This window comes from Lepus europaeus, chromosome 10 (assembly GCF_033115175.1).
Source record: "Lepus europaeus isolate LE1 chromosome 10, mLepTim1.pri, whole genome shotgun sequence".
NCBI classification, from domain to species: Eukaryota; Metazoa; Chordata; class Mammalia; order Lagomorpha; family Leporidae; genus Lepus; species Lepus europaeus.
The window spans coordinates 102,254,583-102,272,950 of record NC_084836.1 but is presented as its reverse complement, the minus strand read 5'-3'; the positions used below and the strand labels follow the sequence as shown (position 1 = coordinate 102,272,950).

The 18,368-nt window shown below is 43.9% G+C and overlaps 1 protein-coding gene across 1 annotated transcript in view; it reads left to right on the top strand.

The window, feature by feature from the left end:
• PIGU (phosphatidylinositol glycan anchor biosynthesis class U) overlaps positions 1–18,368 on the top strand; it is a 120,026-nt gene that overhangs the window by 75,638 nt on the left and 26,020 nt on the right. The gene's annotated exons all lie outside the window — the stretch shown is intronic.

The following is an 18,368-nucleotide window of genomic DNA, read 5'->3' as shown; positions in this document are numbered from 1 at the left end:
CCGGCACCCCGACCGGAGGATTAGCCTGTTGAGCCGCGGCACCGGCCTTGGCTATAGGATTTATAAACAGCAAGCTATCAAAGTATTGCTGGGGTTTTCTTTTTTAAGAATTCCAGGTATGCCTCACTGTGTAACAGGAGCAGTGCTGAGAGATTAAATGCAAGTTCGATTTTTATAAATAGATGCAGTAAATACTCCAAGTTACTTCATCGTTTCAGGGCTGTTTCCTAGAGCAAACTTGACACTAAAACCAAGACCTAAAACCAAAATTATATCTAAAATTTAGTACATATTTTATAATCATAAGTTTGCCTTCCATTCAGGCATCAACAGTAACACTTTAGGTCTAGTAGAACCCTAGGAATGTGATAGGGCATTAAAACTTGGGGGCTGCTAATGGGATTTGCAGAGTGGCTGGATATGTGTTTAAGGCTGTCTTAAAGAAAGCTGCCTTTTTTTTTTTTTTTTTTTTTTTTTTTTTAAGGGAAAGCGTTTATTGGGGAAACCTGACAGACTGGCGAGACGGGGCAAAGAAGGAAAAAGAGGGAGAAGAAGAGCATAAGAGAGAGATCAATAGACAGGGAGAGAAGACCACATGTTGAAGAACAGATCCTCTTAAACCTTTGCCGGGGGATCAGGCAGGGAAGTAGGAGTAGTGAATCCCATTAGGGTGGGAGTGGAGCTGACACCGATGGTTGGGCCATGGGGTTACCTGGCTTCCAACTATGATGGCAGGGGCTAGAGCCTAGGATGATGTCTGGGGTATAGATCGCGCCATAGATAAGACTGTGCTATTTTACTAACATTCCCCCCCTTTTGATTTTTATAAAGCAAGAGTTGTATGGGATTACATTAGCCTCAAAAGTCCAGGAGGGGTAGAGGGATGATAATCTGTCTTGAGAGCTACTTCCTGCTGACATGGAGTGACAAGGTACTCTGCTGGCATGGGGCAATGTCTCACGCCACTTTCTACTGGGTGGGGAGCTGAGTATATCCTTGTAGCAGCATTTGGTTGACTGGCTGGTGAAGACCTTGGTTTGTTCCATTATAAACTCCTGTAAACACTTAAACACGGTAGTATAAAAGACAGGGTGCGAATAGCAACCAATGGTCCCAGTAGTGGCATTAACCAAGTAATGAGAGGATTTCATAGAGGAGAGGAAATGAGGGGCTGGGGGGGTCTCTGGACCCTTGTAAAAACTGTTTGATGGACAAGAGTGGGAGAAAAGAAACTCATCTTTTGCAGGTAGAGGGGTTTGTCTGTAAAGAAATTCTGAACAATCATACAACATTAAGTGGGGGAGAGGACCGTCAATATATGCAGGTCGGGAGTAGAGCCATTGATGTTGGAGTAGAAGGAGAGCTGCCTTTATCTACTTGATTCAGTTCTTCATGCCATGTTTTCACTGGCACTCTATAAGGGATGTGAGCATCCCAAGTGGCACCTTAGCCTGCTGTGCCACAGTGCCCATCCCTACAGTTTGTTTTAAAGTACATCTGCATAGACCATCTGATATAAATGTGCCACTTAGTTTCAACCTTAACTCCAGGGGCAATGAATTATCTTAATAAAGCATCCAAATTCTATGGTGGTCATCTAGATAGCCCACACTACAGGAGTTGCCACTGGGACTTCAGCTCTCTGATCTGACTAACATTTATTTGCTAATTATCATAGTGAATGTCAGCAGTGAATTGGATTTTTATTGGTAATACGAATGTCTTACCAGTTAGCAAAATGAATATTATAAATTGGTGCTGATTAGTGAAGTTAAAGTATCCAAAAGAAGTGGAATTTACCAAAAAGTGATTTCCTATGCTTGCATGAAGAGGGACTAAGAATCCAGAAAGGTCTTTAATTTCTTCAGTTTGGTGCTAGAGACTTAATTCCTGAACTCGCCTTTGGTTGGGAAGGTTTCTGGTTGCCTGATGTGACTCCAAAGGCAACGGGGCCCTGCCATTGGATACTGTCTCGAGTGAACTTTTGCCTTGAGTGAACCTTTCTTGTAAGTAAGGAAACAGCTAAAAGGAGAGAGAGCTGGGACTTAATCGAGCTTCTGTAGTAGTTTGTGTGACTAGTTTATGTCTGCTCAGTAATGGAAAGTCTCTAAGAATTTGATCTGTGACTTGCTTTCTTTGCAGCAAGATTGTGGAAGAAGAGCTAATCTTTACCCACACCAAACTTTTCTCAGGACAGCTGTTACAGAACCCATGAGTTCTATGTGATCCAACTGGCTGAGCTGTTGCATGATTCGGCTTATCTCGTACCTCTGTTGGCTTACCTTGTACCACTTCTCCCTCGCTCCTTACATCTTAGACCACAATGGCCTCCCTGTTTCTTCCATTGTGCAAGCTCCTTCCCACGCTAGGACCAGATCTAGGGTGTCCCATTTGCTGGAATGCTTTTCTCCTTCATAAAATTTTTTTCTGCCTTTTAATAAATAAATATATGGTTTAAAGGATAATAAACAATTGTGCTCCTATTCTCCTGCTTAAGAAACATATTTCTAATAATTTTGCAGCCCCTTGGGTCACCCTTCCATATTGTACTCCCCACCCTGTATCCTAGAGGTTACCTCTACCCTAATTTTATGTTAATCATACTCTTGTTTTCCTTAAGAGTCTTACCACATGTATATGAATTGCTAAACAATATATTACATTTTACATTTTCCCAACAAGATTTTATAATGAAAAACTTCAAAGAAAGAGCAAATATGAATATTTATATGCCTACCACCTATATGCTGTTACTAAAATTTTACCATACTTTCTTTCTATCAGTTAATCTTATTTTTTCAAAAGATTTATTTATTTGAAAGCCAGAATTACACAGAGAGATAAAGGAGAGCAGAGAGAGAGAGGGGGGTCTTCCATCCGCTGGTTCACTCCCCAGATGGCCGCAATGGTCGGAGCTACACTGATCCAAAGCCAGAAGCCAGGAGCTTCTTCCAGGTCTCCCACGTGGTGCAGAGACCCAAGGACCTGGACCATCTTCTGCTTTCCCAGGCCATAGCAGAGAGCTGGATGGGAAGTGGAACAGCCGGGACTCAAACCGGCGCCCATATGGAATTCTGGCACTTCAGGCAATGCCTTTGCCTGTTACGCCGCAGCATCGGCCCCAGTTAATCTTATTTATTTTAAAAAAAGATTTTATATGAAAGAATTAGGGAGAGAGAGAGAGCACTTCCATCCACTAGTTCACTTCTCAAATGGCCACAATGGCCAGGGCTGGGCCAGGCAGAAGCAAAGAGCCAGGAGCTTCATCTGGGTCTCCCATGTGGTTTTCAGGGGCCCAATACTTGGGCCATAATCTGCTTTCCAGGCCATTATCAGGGAGCTGGATCAAAAGTGGAACAGCTAGAACTCGAACCAGCTCCCAAATGGGATGCTGGCATTGCAGGCAGCAGCAGTTCATGTTCTGGCTGCTCCTTTTCCAATCCAGCTCTCTGCTTGTGGCCTGGGAAAACAGTGGAAGATGACCCCGAGTACTTGGGCCCCTGCACCCACGTCAGAGACTTGGAGGAGGCTGCTGGTTCCTGGTTTTGGATTGGCCCAGCTCTCGCTGTTGCAGCCATTTGGGGAATGAACGAGGATGGAAGATCTCATTCTCTGTCTCTCCCTCCCTCTGTAACTCTGCCTCTCAAATAAAAAAATCTTTGAAAATCTTAAAAAAAAAAAAAAAAATTGAGGGGCCGGCGCTGTGGCTCACTTGATTAATCCTCCGCCTGCGGCACCGGCATCCCATATGGGCTCAGGGTTCTAGTCCCGGTTGCTTCTCTTCCAGTCCAGCTCTCTGCTGTGGCCCGGGAGGGCAGTGGAGGATGGCCCAAGTGCTTGGGCCCCTGCACTGCATGGGAGACCAGGAGGAAGCGCCCGGCTTCTGGCTTCAGATTGCTGCAGCTCTGCCTGTTGCGGCCATTTGGGGGGTGAACCAACGGAAGGAAGACCTTTCTCTCTGTCTCTCTCTCTCTCTCTCACTGTCTATCTGTCAAATAAAAAAAAAAAAGATTGAGTGAATATATGCTTAATTATTTGTGCATTTTATGGTACAGATTTTACTTCAAATGAAAACAACTAAACCAATAACAAATTCTACTTGATACTTACGCTGAATTTTTTAGGGGGAGAGGTATGATATCTTTTTTTTTTTTTTTTTAAGATTATTTTATTTGAAAGAATTACAGAGAGGGTGAGGAAGAGAGCAAGAGAGAGTGAGTACACCTGTGCAGGTGAGCTTCCATCCGCTGGTTCACTCCCCAGATGGCCACAATGGCCAGAGCTGGGCTGATCTGAAGCCAGGAGCCAGGAGCTTCTTCTGGGTCTCCCTTGTGGGTGCAGGGCCCAGATACTTGGACCATCCTCTGGTGCTTTCCCAGGCGTATTAGCAGGGAGATGGAATAAACGTGGAGCCGTTGGGACTCTCTGTAACATGTGTGTGGACTAAAACTATGAGTCTTTCACATATGGCATCTTTCAATCAGTCTGTATTTATATACTATGTTTTGTTTGTCCATTCTCGTATTGATGGGAGCTTGGCCTATTTTCCAGTTTTGTCTGTTATGAATGGAGCTACTGTGAATATTCTTGTACGAATGTTTTTGTAGACTTATATTTTCATTTCTCTTGGGTAATACCTAGGAATAGGACTGATGGGACATAGAACAAGCATATGTTGAGTTTAACTAGCAATTGCTAGACATCTTTTCAAAGTGTTTATACAATTTTACACTCCTACCTACAAAATATGAGAGTCTAGTTTCAACACATCTTCATCAGCATTTGGTGGTGTCAGTCTTTTTAATATTAGCCATTCTGGTGGGAGTATAGTGGTTACTTTGTGAAGTTGTACTTGGTTTCTATTATTTTGCTTTGTTTTGACATTTCAAACCTGTATTTGACAAGATATTTTAAAGATGAACTATAGACAATAAGAATGGACACATCCACAAGCAGAATCTGGTAAAGCAGCCATCAAAGAGTTTTAACACACTCTGGAAGTAACATTAAGCAGCCAGAAATTTTAATAATTATATAGACTGAACATCACAATTAAGAAGCTTGATTTGGGGCTGGCACTGTGGCACAGCAGGTTAAGCCACTGTCTACAGTATCGGTATTCCATATGGGTGCCAGTTTGAGCCCCAGCTGTTCCACTTCTGATCCAGCTCCCTGCTAATGCTCCTGGGAAAGCAGCAGAGGATGGCCCAAGTGCTTGGGCCCCTGCACCCTTGTGGGAGACCCAGAGGAAGTTCCTGGCTCCTGGCTTCAGCCTAGCCCTGCCACTTGGGGAATGAACAAGCGGATGGAAGATCTCTCTCTGTCTTTCCTCTCTACAACTCTGACTTTCAAATAAATAAATCTTAAAAAAAAAAAAAAAAAAGATTTAATGAAGATTAGCGGCAAAGGACTGTTCATACTAAGTCTTGTAGAATTCTTATTTTTAAAACTGTGTATATATTTTTTGACTAACTTGTAACAGATGGTTTTATCTCCATTTTTAAAAACTTCATTTTGAATTAATTTTAGAGTTACAGAAACATTGCAAAAATAGTACAAAGAATTTCCTTATGTTCCTCACCCACTTCCTCTAATGTTAACACTTTACATAACCACAGTGGAATTAACAATAATGAACAATGAACAATTATGCTATATTATAAAGTCAACTACAGACCTTATTAGAAATTTGCATCTTTTTTGTTTGTTTCAGGATCCTACCCAGGATCCCATATTGTGTTGAGATGTTTTATCTTCTTAGTGTCCCCTGGTCAGAGACAGTTTGTCTTGTCTTGTCATTCACAATTTTTTTTTTTAAGATTTGATTTATTTGAGAGGCAGAGTTACAGAGAGGGAGACACAGAGAGAAAGGTCTTCCATCTGCTGGTTCACTCCCCAGATGACTGCAGCTGCTAGAGCTGGGCTGATCCTAAGCCAGGAGCCTCCTCCAGGTCTCTTACATGGGTGCAGCGGCCCAAGCACCTGGGATGTCCTCTACTGCTTTCTGTGCTACACGTAGAGAAATGAATCAGAAGGGGAGCAGCTGAGACATGAACTGGTGCCCATATGGGTCACCAGCGCCGCAGGCAGAGGCTTAACCCACTATGCCACTGTGCCGGCCCCTGAAGTTATTTTTGTCAAACATACCTCAGTTTAGATTATCACATGATTTCTCGTGGTTGGACTAACTTTTAAATTTTAGCAAAAATTTAGAGTTGTGTCCTCTGTGTACCATATCAAGGAATTCATGATTTTATATCTTACCACTGGTAATGTTTACCATTTATTTATATATTTAAAGAGAACAGATTTCATGTACTTCGTATATACAGTCTTCACACTTGATCTTAGCCAAAAGGCTGAGGAGTGGTATATATATATATATATATATATATACACACACACAGTCTTAAGAACATAATGATACTTCCCACACTCTCTCCTTTCCTTTCTCCCTTCTCCTTTTTTCTATTTTTCTTTTAATTTTTGCCATGACATACTTTCAATTTACTCTATAATGACAAGCTCAATTCTCTTGAATTCAACAAATAATAAGTAGAAAGACTACTGTTCTTCAGGAGTATAGACAAGGGCTATAAACAATAATCAAATTTCAAGAAGTTCATGTCATTCCTGAGCATTGCGTTTTTTGTACTCTGTATATTAGTTACCACAAATCAGAGAAAACATGTATTTGTTTCTTGAGGAATGGCTTTTTCACTAATCATAATGGTCTCTAATTGCATCCATTTTGTTGTAAAAGACAGGATTTCATTCCTTTTTATTGCTGAGTGGTATTCCATAATGTATGTATGTATATATATATATAATATTATATACCATCTTTAGTCATCAGTTTATGGACATCTGGGTTAATTCCATATCTTAGCAACTGTGAATTGAGCTGCTATAAATATGGGGGTACAGATACCTATTTCATAAACTGATTTCATTTCCTTTGGGTAAATTCCCAAGAGTGGAATGGCTGGATCTTGGTAGATTGGTCAGTTGGTTAGGTTGGTGTCTGCCAGGTTTCTTCTCTGTAAAGTTTTTAGTTTTTCTTTTGTACTTAGTATGTATCTTGGGGAAGGTATTTTGAGATTATGTAAGTCTGTTCTCTGTTTCCTTTCTTATTTTTACATTTACTCATTGGAATTCTAATATGAGAAACAGCTGTAGTTCCTTCTCCCCAATTTATTTATTTACTTGATCATTTATTTTTGTTAGTATGGTCTCATAAATAACAATTTCATTCTACAGTTTAAAATCCAATACTGTGGCCAGTTGATTTTTGACAAGGCTACCAAGCCCATTGGATGAGGAAAGAATAGTCTCTTCAGCAGATGGTGCTGAGACAACCGGATAATGATATGCAACAGAACAAAGTTGGATTCCTACAAAAATTGACAACCGAAACATAAGAGCTAAAACCATTAGAGGAAAATGTAGGAGTAAATATTCATGACCTCAGTTTGGAACATTCTTAGGTTTGATAGCAAAGGCATGGCAAAAGAAATTAAGTAAATTAGACTATGTGAAAATTTAAAATTTTATGCTTCAAAGGACACCAGCAATAAAGTCAAATGGTAAACCACAGAGTGGGAGAAAATATTGGCCAATCATGTTTAGTAAGGGATTAATATACAGAATAAGGAACTTATAAAATAAAAAGTCATCACAACTCAACTTAAAAGATCAACAAAGGACTTGAGTAGACATTTCTCCAAAGAAGATGTGTGAGTATATGCCCAACATGGTCTTAAGGAAATGCAAATCAAAACTACAATGAAATTCACACCTACTAGGAAGGCTATATTAACAAAATGATTACTAGAACTCTCATTCATTGCTGGTAAGAACATAAAAGTACACAGCCACTGTAGAAAATAGTTTGGTAGTGCCTTCAAAAATTAATCATAAAATTGCCATATAGCTCAGTAATTCAACTGTTAGATATATACCTAATAGAAATGAAAATAGGCACTCCAACCAATAGTTGTTTGTGAATGTTAATGGCAGCACTGTTTAAAACAGTCAGAAGGGGCCAGCGCCGTGGCTTAACAGGCTAATCCTCCGCCTTGCGGCGCCGGCACACCGGGTTCTAATCCCGGTTGGGGCGCTGGATTCTATCCCGGTTGCCCCTCTTCCAGGCCAGCTCTCTGCTATGGCCCGGGAAGGCAGTGGAGGATGGCCCAAGTGCTTGGGCCCTGCACCTGCATGGGAGACCAGGAGAAGCACCTGGCTCCTGGCTTCAGATCAGCACAATGCGCCGGCCACAGCGGCCATTGGAGGGTGAACCAACAGCAAAAAGGAAGACCTTTCTCTCTGTCTGTCTCTCTCACTATCCACTCTGCCTGTTAAAAAAAAAAAAAAAAAAAAAAAAAAAAAACAGCCAGAAGGGACGAACAGCCCAGAGTTCATCAACAGATGTGGTATATCCATAAGATGGAATATTATTCACCATAAAAATAATTAATTGCTGATTTATGTTACCTTGGATGAGCCTCAAAAATATTAACTGAAAAGCCAAAACATAAAAGGCCACATACTGTGTAATTCCTTTTATATTAAATATCTGGAATAGGCAAATCCATAAAGACAGAAACCAGATTAATGGTTGCCAGGGGAGGAGAAAGGAATAGAAGATGATTATATAAAGGATATTAGTAGTGTTCTTGGCAATGGAGAAAATTGGAAACTAGAGAAATGTGGTGAATGTACAAAATGTCACTGAATTATGCACTTTAATATGATTCAGTGTATCATGTGAATGTCACCTCAGAAAATATATATCTAATACTGTCATTGCCTTCTTGCTCAAATTTTTATAGCTTGACCATTAGGACCTCCTTCATGTTGATGCCTGTATTATTTTGACAAGCCCACATCTATTTTTAAGCATTTCCTTTGTGACACAACAAGATGTTCCATGATTATCTAGTGTATTTCCTGTTCCAGCTCTAAAGTCAACTGCTTCTCCAAGGACCCCTGGTGTCTTTCACAGGAAAATGCTGTTTAGCAGCCAAGATTTGGGTGTTGGGTGTGCTTATTTCTGGAGTATCATTTGCTTCTAGGCCCCCTTAGCAGACAGAGCTCTGATGTCTGTGTATGTATACTAATCTGTACACACATATACAACCCTATTTCTTAATTTCTTATTTTATTTCTGAGGCAGAGAGTGAGTTCCCATGTGCTGGCAGAGCCAGGACTCCAACCCAGGTATTCTGATATGTAATGCGGAGAACCCAAGTGGTATCTTCGCTGCTAGGCCAAACTCCTGTCCTCACAACTGTTTCGTTATATTCCTCTCTGTTTATAATGACACCTGTAATTCCGAGGTACCACCTGGAATTTAGTCTCTTCTTTTTCCTTACTTATTAACTTCTTTCTCTAAGAGCAAGAAAGATTTCATTATCTGCAACATATTGCTTATTTGTTCATTTTTAGTATACATATAAGGTACTTTCAGAATTACTGTGAAAAATATCCCTGCAAGAGGTACATTTATTGGAGTAGACATTTTGCTTGGCAGTTCAGACTCCCACATCCCACACTGGAATATAACCCCCAGCTTTGGCTCCTGACTCCAGCTTCCTACTAATGGCAAACCTTGGAGAGACAGTGGTGATGGCTTGAGAATTTTGGTTCCTGCCACCTATGGGTTAAATTCTCAGCTTCTTGCTTGGGCTGTTGCAGGCATTTGGAGTGAACCAGTTCTTGGGAACTTGCTGTACATACCTTCTGGTCTCACTGGCTCTAGGTGCTTCTCTTTCTTTTTTTTTTTTTTTTTTTTTTTTTTTTTAACAGGCAGAGTGGATAGTGAGAGAGAGAGACAGAGAGAAAGGTCTTCCTTTTTGCTGTTGGTTCACCCTCCAATGGCCGCTGCGGCCGGCGCATCTCGCTGATCCGAAGCCAGGAGCCAGGTGCTTCTCCTGGTCTCCCATGCGGGTGCAGGGCCCAAGCACTTGGGCCATCCTCCACTGCCTTCCCGGGCCATAGCAGAGAGCTGGCCTGGAAGAGGGGCAACCGGGATAGAATCCGGCACCCCAACCGGGACTAGAACCCGGTGTGCCGGCGCCGCAAGGCGGAGGATTAGCCTGTTAAGCCACGGCGCCGGCCTTCTCTATCTTTCAAATAAATAAGTAAATCAATATTTTAAAAGGAAATAGGTACACTGACTTGATTAGAACATTTATATATAATTCTTTTGTCTTTGGCCTTGTAGTATTCTAAGTTTCTACTTTCTATAGTTATTTAGATTAGCTCTTTTCTTCTCTTATGAGGCCCTTATGTGTAGTTATATTACTGATTTGTAATATAGTAAGATTAGTTTTAGTGTTTATATTCATTAGGGATTCTGCCCACATTCTAGTTGATCTTCATTGTTTGTTTATTTGGGAGTATGTTAAGGGAGTGTGAAATAAAATTAAAACTACTGTGGGGGGCCAGCACTATGGCGTAGTGGGTTAAAGCCCCAACCTGCAGCTCTGGCATCCCATATGGGCACCAGTTCAAGTCCCAGCTGCTCCAGTTTTGAACCAGCTCTCTACTATGGCCTGGAAAAGCAGTAGAAGACGGCCCAAGTCCTTGGGCCCTTGTACCCACGTGGGAGACCTGGAGGAAGTTCCTGGCTCCTAGCTTTGGATCAGTTCAGCTCTGCCAATTGCAGTCATCTTCTACTGCTTTCTCAGGCACATCAACAGGAAGCTGGATTGGAAGGGGAGCAGCTGGGACTTGAACTGGCGCCCATATGGGATGCTGGCACTGGAGGTGGTGGCTTTACCTGCTATGCCACAGCACCGGCCCCTATTTATTTTTAAGATTTATTTATTTGAAAGACAAAGATGCAGGAAGAGTAGAGTCGGGGTGGAGGGTGTCTTTATTTGGTGTATTTCCAGGGTTCATTCATGTATAGTATAGCATGTATTATTAGTACCCGCTGCTTGCTTGCTTTATGTATTTTGAGAGAAAGAGAAGAATGGAAAGGGAGCTCCCATCCACTGGCTCACTCTAGATTCCTTGGCCAGAGCTGGGTTGGACTGAAGCCAAAACCAGATACTCAGCTGAGGTCTCCCATGGGGGTGGCAGGAACTCAGAATCTGTATTAGCAGGAATCTGGAATCAGAAGTCAGAGCTGGGACTCGAACCCAGGCTCTCCTGTGTGGGCTGTAACGCATCCCAACCCGTGTCTTAAATGCTGGACCAAATGCATGCTCTTTCATTCCATTTATTGCTGATTACTATGCCATTGTATTGATATACCATATTTTATGTATACATTCACTAGTTGATAGACAATTGGTTTGTTGTGTTTTTTGTGTGTGTGTGTGTGTGTGTTTTTTTTGCTATCAAATTTTAAAACATTTTTATTTTTTTTTAATTTGAGAGGCAGAGAGCTTTCATGCATTGGTTCACTTCCCCAATGTCTATAATGGCCAGGCTGAAGCCGGGAGCCAGAAATGCAATCCAGGTCTCATTTGAGTGGTAGGAGCACAGTTTCTTAGGGTGTCACCACTTCCTCCCAGGGTCCACATTTCAGGAAGGTGCAATTATGAGCTGGAGCTGGGTATCTAACCAAGGCTCTTCAGTATGAGAATAGGCATCTTAACCCTGAGGCCAAACTACCATCCCTGGCTATTATGATTAATGCTGCTGTGAACATTCATGTACATGTTTTTATACATATATTCTCATTTTGCATATGGTGTTTCTGTCATGTGAGTTATTGTGTGTGTGCAAATTTCAAATTTCTTCAGTCTTTTGTTGCCTCTGATTTTTTTTTTTTTTTAAGATTTATTTATTTGAGCAGCCAGGACCCAAACTGGCATCCATATGTGGTGTTGGCATTGCAGATGGCGGCTTTACATGCTACACCATAACACTGGCCCCTAGTATTTTTTTTTAAAGATTTATTTATTGGGGGCTGGTGCTGTGGCATAGTAGGTTAAGCCTCTACCTGCGGTGCCAGCATCCCATGTGGATACCAGTTCATGTCCAGCTGTTCCACTTCCAATTCAGCTCTCTGTTTATGGCCTGGGAAAGCAGTGGAAGATGGTCCAAGTGCTTGGGCCCTTCTGCCCATGTGGGAGACCCAGGAGAGACTCCTGGCTTCAGATGGGCCCATCTCCAGTCATTGCAGCCATTTGAGAAGTGAACCAGAGGATAGAAGACCTCTCCCTCTCTCTCCCTCCCTCTCCCTCCCTCTCCTTCTCTCTCCCTCCCTCTGTAACTCTGCCTTTCAAATAAATTAATAAATCTTAAAAAAAATTCATTTATGGGGCCGGTGCTGTAGTGTGCTAAGCTTCTGTCCAGTGCCAGCATCCCATATGGACTCTGGTTCAAGTCCTGGCAGTTCTACTTCTGATCCAGCTCCCTACTAATGTGCCTGAGAAAGCAGCAGAAGGTGGCCCACAAACTTGGGCTTCTGCACCTACATGGGAGACCTGCAAGAAGCTTCTGGCTCCTGGCCTCAGCCTGACCCAACCCCAGCTGTTGTGGCCATCTGGGGAGTGAACCAGTGGATGGAAGAAATCCCCCCACCCCTTCTTCTCTCTCTCTCCTCCTCTCTCTGTATCACTGCTTTTCAAATAAATAGATCAATCTTAAAGATATATTTGAGAGACAGAGTTACAGAGAGAGGGGGAGAGAGAGTTCTTCCATCCGCTGGTTCACTCTCCAAATGGCCTCAATGACCAGCGCTCAGTCAGGCCAAAGCCAGGAGTCAGGAGTTTCTTCTAGGTCTTCCACGTGAGTGCAGGGGCCCAAGGACCTGGGCCATCTGCTGCTGCTTTCCCAGCTGCATAAGCAGAGAGCTGGACTGAAAGTGGAGCAGGCTTCTTCTTTAACCCTCTGAGCCACAGTGCTGACCTCTAATGGTGAATCCAACATTTTTTTTCTCATACCTTATGGTTTCATTTTACTTTTTAAAAATTGTTTATTTTTATTTATTTGAAAGGCAAATCAATAGAGAGAGAGAGATACCCTTCACCTGTTGATTCACTTCTCAAATGCTTGCAGCCGTTGATGCTGGGCCAGGCCGAAGCCAGGAGCCAGCTGAATAGAAAGCTGAGGTGGGGACTTGAACCTAGGCACTCTAATATGAGGAGTGGGCCTCTCAAGTGGCAGCTCAACCCTCTGTACCACGGTGCCTACCCTTGGTTTCTTTCTTTCAATTTTTTATTTTTTATTTTTTTTAGACAGATAGAATTATACAGTGAGAGAGAGAGAGAGAGAGGCAGAGAGAAAGGTCTTCCTTCCATTGGTTCGCCCCCCAAATGGCCACTACAGCCGGAACTACACCGATCTGAAGCCAGGAGCCAGGTGCTTCCTCCTGGTCTCCCATGCAGGAGCAGGGACCCAAGCACTTGTGCCATCCTCCACTGCCTTCCCGGGCCACAGCAGAGAGCTGGACTGGAAGAGGAGCAGCCAGGACCAGAACCCGGTGCCCACATAGGATGCTGGCACCACAGGTGGAGGATTAACCAAGTGAGCCATGGCACCGCCCCTGGTTTCATTTTTAAAAGTATTTAGATCCCTAATTCATTTGGAGTTTATTCTTGTGAATGGTATGAGATATAGGTCTAATTTTATCTTTTCCAAACAGTGACTAGTTGTACTGGCACCATTGATTTGGGACTGGCATTATGGCATAGGCGTCCACTTGCTAATCCTGCATCTGATATTGGAGTACTGATTAGAGTCCTGGCTGTACCATTTCCAATCCTGCTGCTTTCTAATGCTTTGGGAAGGCAGCAGAGGGTAGCCCAGGTGTATGGGCCCCTGTCACCTACTTGGGACACCCAGGTGGTATTCCTGACAACTGGCCTTGGCCTGACCCAACCCTCTAGCTGTTGAGGCCGTTTAGAGAGTGAATCAGTGGATGGAAAATCTGTTTCTCTTGTTCTGCCTTTCAACTACATAAATAAATATTTTTAAAAATCCTTCTTTATGCCAGTGATATGCTACCTTTGTATATAATAAATTGTATGTTTATGGGTTTATATATATGTGTGTGGGTTTAATGTATATATGTGATATGTAGTCAATGCTGGGCTTCCCATTTTGTTATAGTCTACTTGCCTATTAATGTACTATTTTAATTATAGAGGTTCTATAATATATTTTAATGTCTGGTAGGGCTAGTCTCCCCTTCATAATTTTTCCTTAGTGTTTTCTTAGCTCTTCTTGCATATTTGTTTTTGTATATGAAGGCCGGTATCTCGTATAACACCATGAAATGGATTGTTGGCAGTTTCATTGTATTCACATTATTGCACTGAATTTAAAAATTAACTCTGGAAGAACAGACATCTTTATAATGTTGAATCCTGAACAAGAATAGGAGATGTTGTTCTAGTCTACATTCTTGTTTTTCGGAGTGTATTAACACTTTTCTTATATAATGGTTTACACTTTTCATGTTTAATTTTTACTTTTTAAGAAATTTTATTTATTTATTTGAAAGACAGGGTTAGAGGGGGAGAAACAGAGATCTTCCACCTGCTAGTTTGCTTCCTAAGTGACCGCAACAGCTGGAGCTGGGACGGTTTGAAGCCAGGAGTTGGGAGCTTCCTCCAGGTCCCCCATCTGGGTGCGGGGAACCAATCTGTTGACCATCCTCTGCTGCCCTCCCAGGCACATTAACAGGGATTAGAAGTAGAGTAGCCAGGACTTGAACTAGCACAGCAGCTTCAGCCACTGCACTATGGCACCAGCCCTGTTAAATTTAATTCTAACTTTTGGGCCGGCGACGTGGCTCAACAGGCTAATCCTCCGCCTTGCGGCGCTGGCACACCAGGTTCTAGTCCCAGTTGGGGCGCTGGATGCTGTCTTGGTTGCCCCTCTTCCAGGCCAGCTCTCTGCTATGGCCCAGGACTGCAGTGGAGGATTGCCCAGGTGCTTGGGCCCTGCACCCCATGGGAGACCAGGGAGACCAGGAGAAGCACCTGGCTCCTGCCTTTGGATCAGCGTGGTGCGCCGGCCACAGCGCGCTGGCCGCAGCGGCCATTGGAGGGAGAACCAATGGCAAAGGAAGACCTTTCTCTCTGTCTCTCTCTCTCACTATCCACTCTGCCTGTCAAAAAAAAAAAATAATAATAATAATAGTGGCCGGCGCCGCGGCTCACTAGGCTAATCCTCCGCCTTGCGGCGCCGGCACACTGGGTTCTAGTCCCGGTCGGGGCACTGATCCTGTCCCGGTTGCCCCTCTTCCAGGCCAGCTCTCTGCTGTGGCCAGGGAGTGCAGTGGAGGATGGCCCAAGTGCTTGGGCCCTGCACCCCATGGGAGACCAGGAGAAGCACCTGGCTCCTGCCATCGGATCAGCGCGGTGCGCCGGCCACAAGCGCGCCTACTGCGGCAGCCATTGGAGGGTGAACCAACGGCAAAAGGAAGACCTTTCTCTCTGTCTCTCTTTCTCACTGTCCACTCTGCCTGTCAAAAAAAAATAATAATAATAATTCTAACTTTTAATCTTCCCTGTTATATTAGTTGTGTTTTTCCGTACCCTTATGTACTCTTATTTGTACATATTTGTAAATTAATGTTATATCCTGCCACTTGGTTGAATTCTTTTGAGTTCTCTCTCTCTCTCTTTTTTTTTTTTTTAATATTTTATTTATTTGAAAGGCAGAGTTAGAGGGAGAGACAGAGAGAAAAAGGTCTTCCATTTGCTAGTTCACTCCCCAAATGGCTGTATTGGCTGAGGTTGGGCCAGGAGCCTAGAACTCCATCTGTGTCTTCTCCCTGGGTGGCAGGGACCCATATACTTAACAAGGAACTGGATCAGAAGAGGAATGTCCGGACTCAAACTGGTACTCATATGGAATGCTGGCGCCGCAAGCAGTGGCTTAACCTGCTGTGGCACAACAGTGCCCCTTAGTTATTTTCATCATAAATAATTATTGCATTTCTTTTCTGCACATATCAAATTACTAGTATGATTTCTTTATATTGGTTTTATTTTTGAGGTTTTTTAAAATTTATTTGAAAGGCAGACTTATGGGGGTGGGGGGGGAGCAGAGAGAGGCAGAGATCTTCCATCTGCTGGTTCACTCCCCAGAGGACCACAACAGCTGGAGCTGGACCAGGCCAAAGCCAGGAGCCAGAAGCTTCTGGGTCTCCCACATGGGTGCAGGGGCCCAAGGACTAGGTGCACCACCTAGGTGCATTAGCAGGGAGCTAGATCAGAAGTGGATCAGCCGGGTCTCGAACCTGCACCTATTTGGGATGCTGGCATCATAGGCAATGGCTTAGCCTGCTGTGCCACAACAGCAGCTCCACTTTCTTTATAGTGATAGTTTTTCTTGTTTTAAACTAACCTTGAATTCTTGAAATAATCCCAGCCTGATATAATCCAACTTCATCATGACCTCCTGCATGTGTTGCTGAATAGTGATATTAGATAAATTTCATTTAGCATTTTTGTTACGTGGTTTTGGTATCAAGCTTATAATATCTGCTATAAAGAGTTAATGTCGACTGGCGCTGCGGCTCAATAGGCTAATCCTCCGCCTTGCGGCGCCAGCACACCGGGTTCTAGTCCTGGTCAGGGCGCTGGATTCTGTCCTGGTTGCCCCTCTTCCAGGCCAGCTCTCTGCTGTGGCCCGGGAAGGCAGTGGAGGATGGCCCAAGTGCTTGGGCCTTGCACCCGCATGGGAGACCAGGAGAAGCACCTGGCTCTTGGCTTCGGATCAGCGCGATGCGCCGGCCGCAGCGGCCATTGGAGGGTGAACCAACGGCAAAAAGGAAGACCTTTCTCTCTGTCTCTCTCTCTCACTATCCACTCTGCCTGTCAAAAAAAAAAAAAAAAAAAAAAGTTAATGTGAGCTCTCTCTCTCTCGATCTCTTAAGCTCTTCTTCTCCATCTTCTTTGCCCCTTTGCCCTTTCCCTCCGGTCTGTCAGGTTTCCCCCAATAAACCCTTCCCCTTTAAAAAAAAAAAAAAAAAAAGAGTTAATGTGGGGCTGGTGCTGTAGTGCAGCGGGTTAATGCCTTGGCCTGAAGTGCCAGCATCCTATATGGGTGCCGGTTCTAGTCCCGGCTGCTCCACTTCCGATCCAGCTCTCTGCTGTGTCCTGGGACAACAGTAGAAGATGGCCCAAGTCCTTGGGCCCCTGCACTCGCATGGGAGACCCGGAAGAGGCTCCTGGCTTCAGATCGGCACAGCTTCAGCTGTTGTAGCAAATTGGGGAGTGAACTATCGGATGGAAGACTCTCTCTCTCTCTCTCTCTCTCTCTCTGCTTCTCCTCTCTCTATGTAACTTTTTCTTTCAAATAAATAAATCTTTAAAAAATAAGGTTTTTATTTATAAAGTTTTTTCTATTTTAGTTGATTATGATTTGTTCAAATTCTTTAAGATTTATTTATTGGGGCTGGTACTGTGGAGTAGCAGGTAAAGCTTGCTACTCCCGCATCCCATATGGGCGCCAGTTTGAGTCCTGCCTGCTCTGCTTCCAATCCACCTGCTTTTTTTTTTTTTTGACAGGCAGAGTGGACAGTGAGAGAGACAGAGAGACAGAGATAAAGGTCTTCCTTTGCCGTTGGTTCACCCTCCAATGGCTGCTGCGGCCGGCGCACTGCGGCTAGCGCACCACGCTAATCCGAAGGCAGGAGCCAGGTACTTCTCCTGGTCTCCCATGCGGGTGCAGGGCCCAAGCACCTGGGCCATCCTCCACTGCACTCCCGGGCCATAGCAGAGAGCTGGCCTGGAAGAGGGGCAACCGGGACAGAATCCGGCACCCTGACTGGGACTAGAACCCGGTGTGCCGGCGCCGCAAGGTGGAGAATTAGCCTAGTGACCCGCGGCGCCAGCCCCACCTGCTTTCTAAGGAGCCTGGAAAAGCAGTGGAGGCTAGCCCAAGTAACTGGGCCCCTGCACCCTCATGGGAGACCCAGAAGAAGCTCCTGGCTCCTTGTTTCGGCCTGGCCCAACCTGGTCGTTGTGGCCGTTTGGGGAGTGAACCAGTGGATGGAAGATCTATCTATCTGTCTCGCTCTCTCCCTCTCTCCCTCCCCCCCGCCCCGATTCTGTGATTCAAATAAATCTTTAAAACAAAATGATTTGTTTATTTATTTGAAGGGAAGAGGGGGAGAGAGAGACAGACAGAAATATCCATATTTCCATCTTCCATCTGCTGATTCACTCCCCAAATGGCAGCAATGGCCAGAGCTGGTCCAGGCTGAGGCCAGGAGCCAGGAACCCCATCTGGGTCTTCCATGTGGGTGACAGGGCCCCAAGTACTTGGACCATCATCCACTGCTTGCTTGCTTGCTTTATTTATTTATTTATTTATTTATTTATTTATTTATTTTTGACAGGCAGCGTGGATAGTAGAGGGAGACAGAGAGAAAGGTCTTCCTTTTTGCCGTT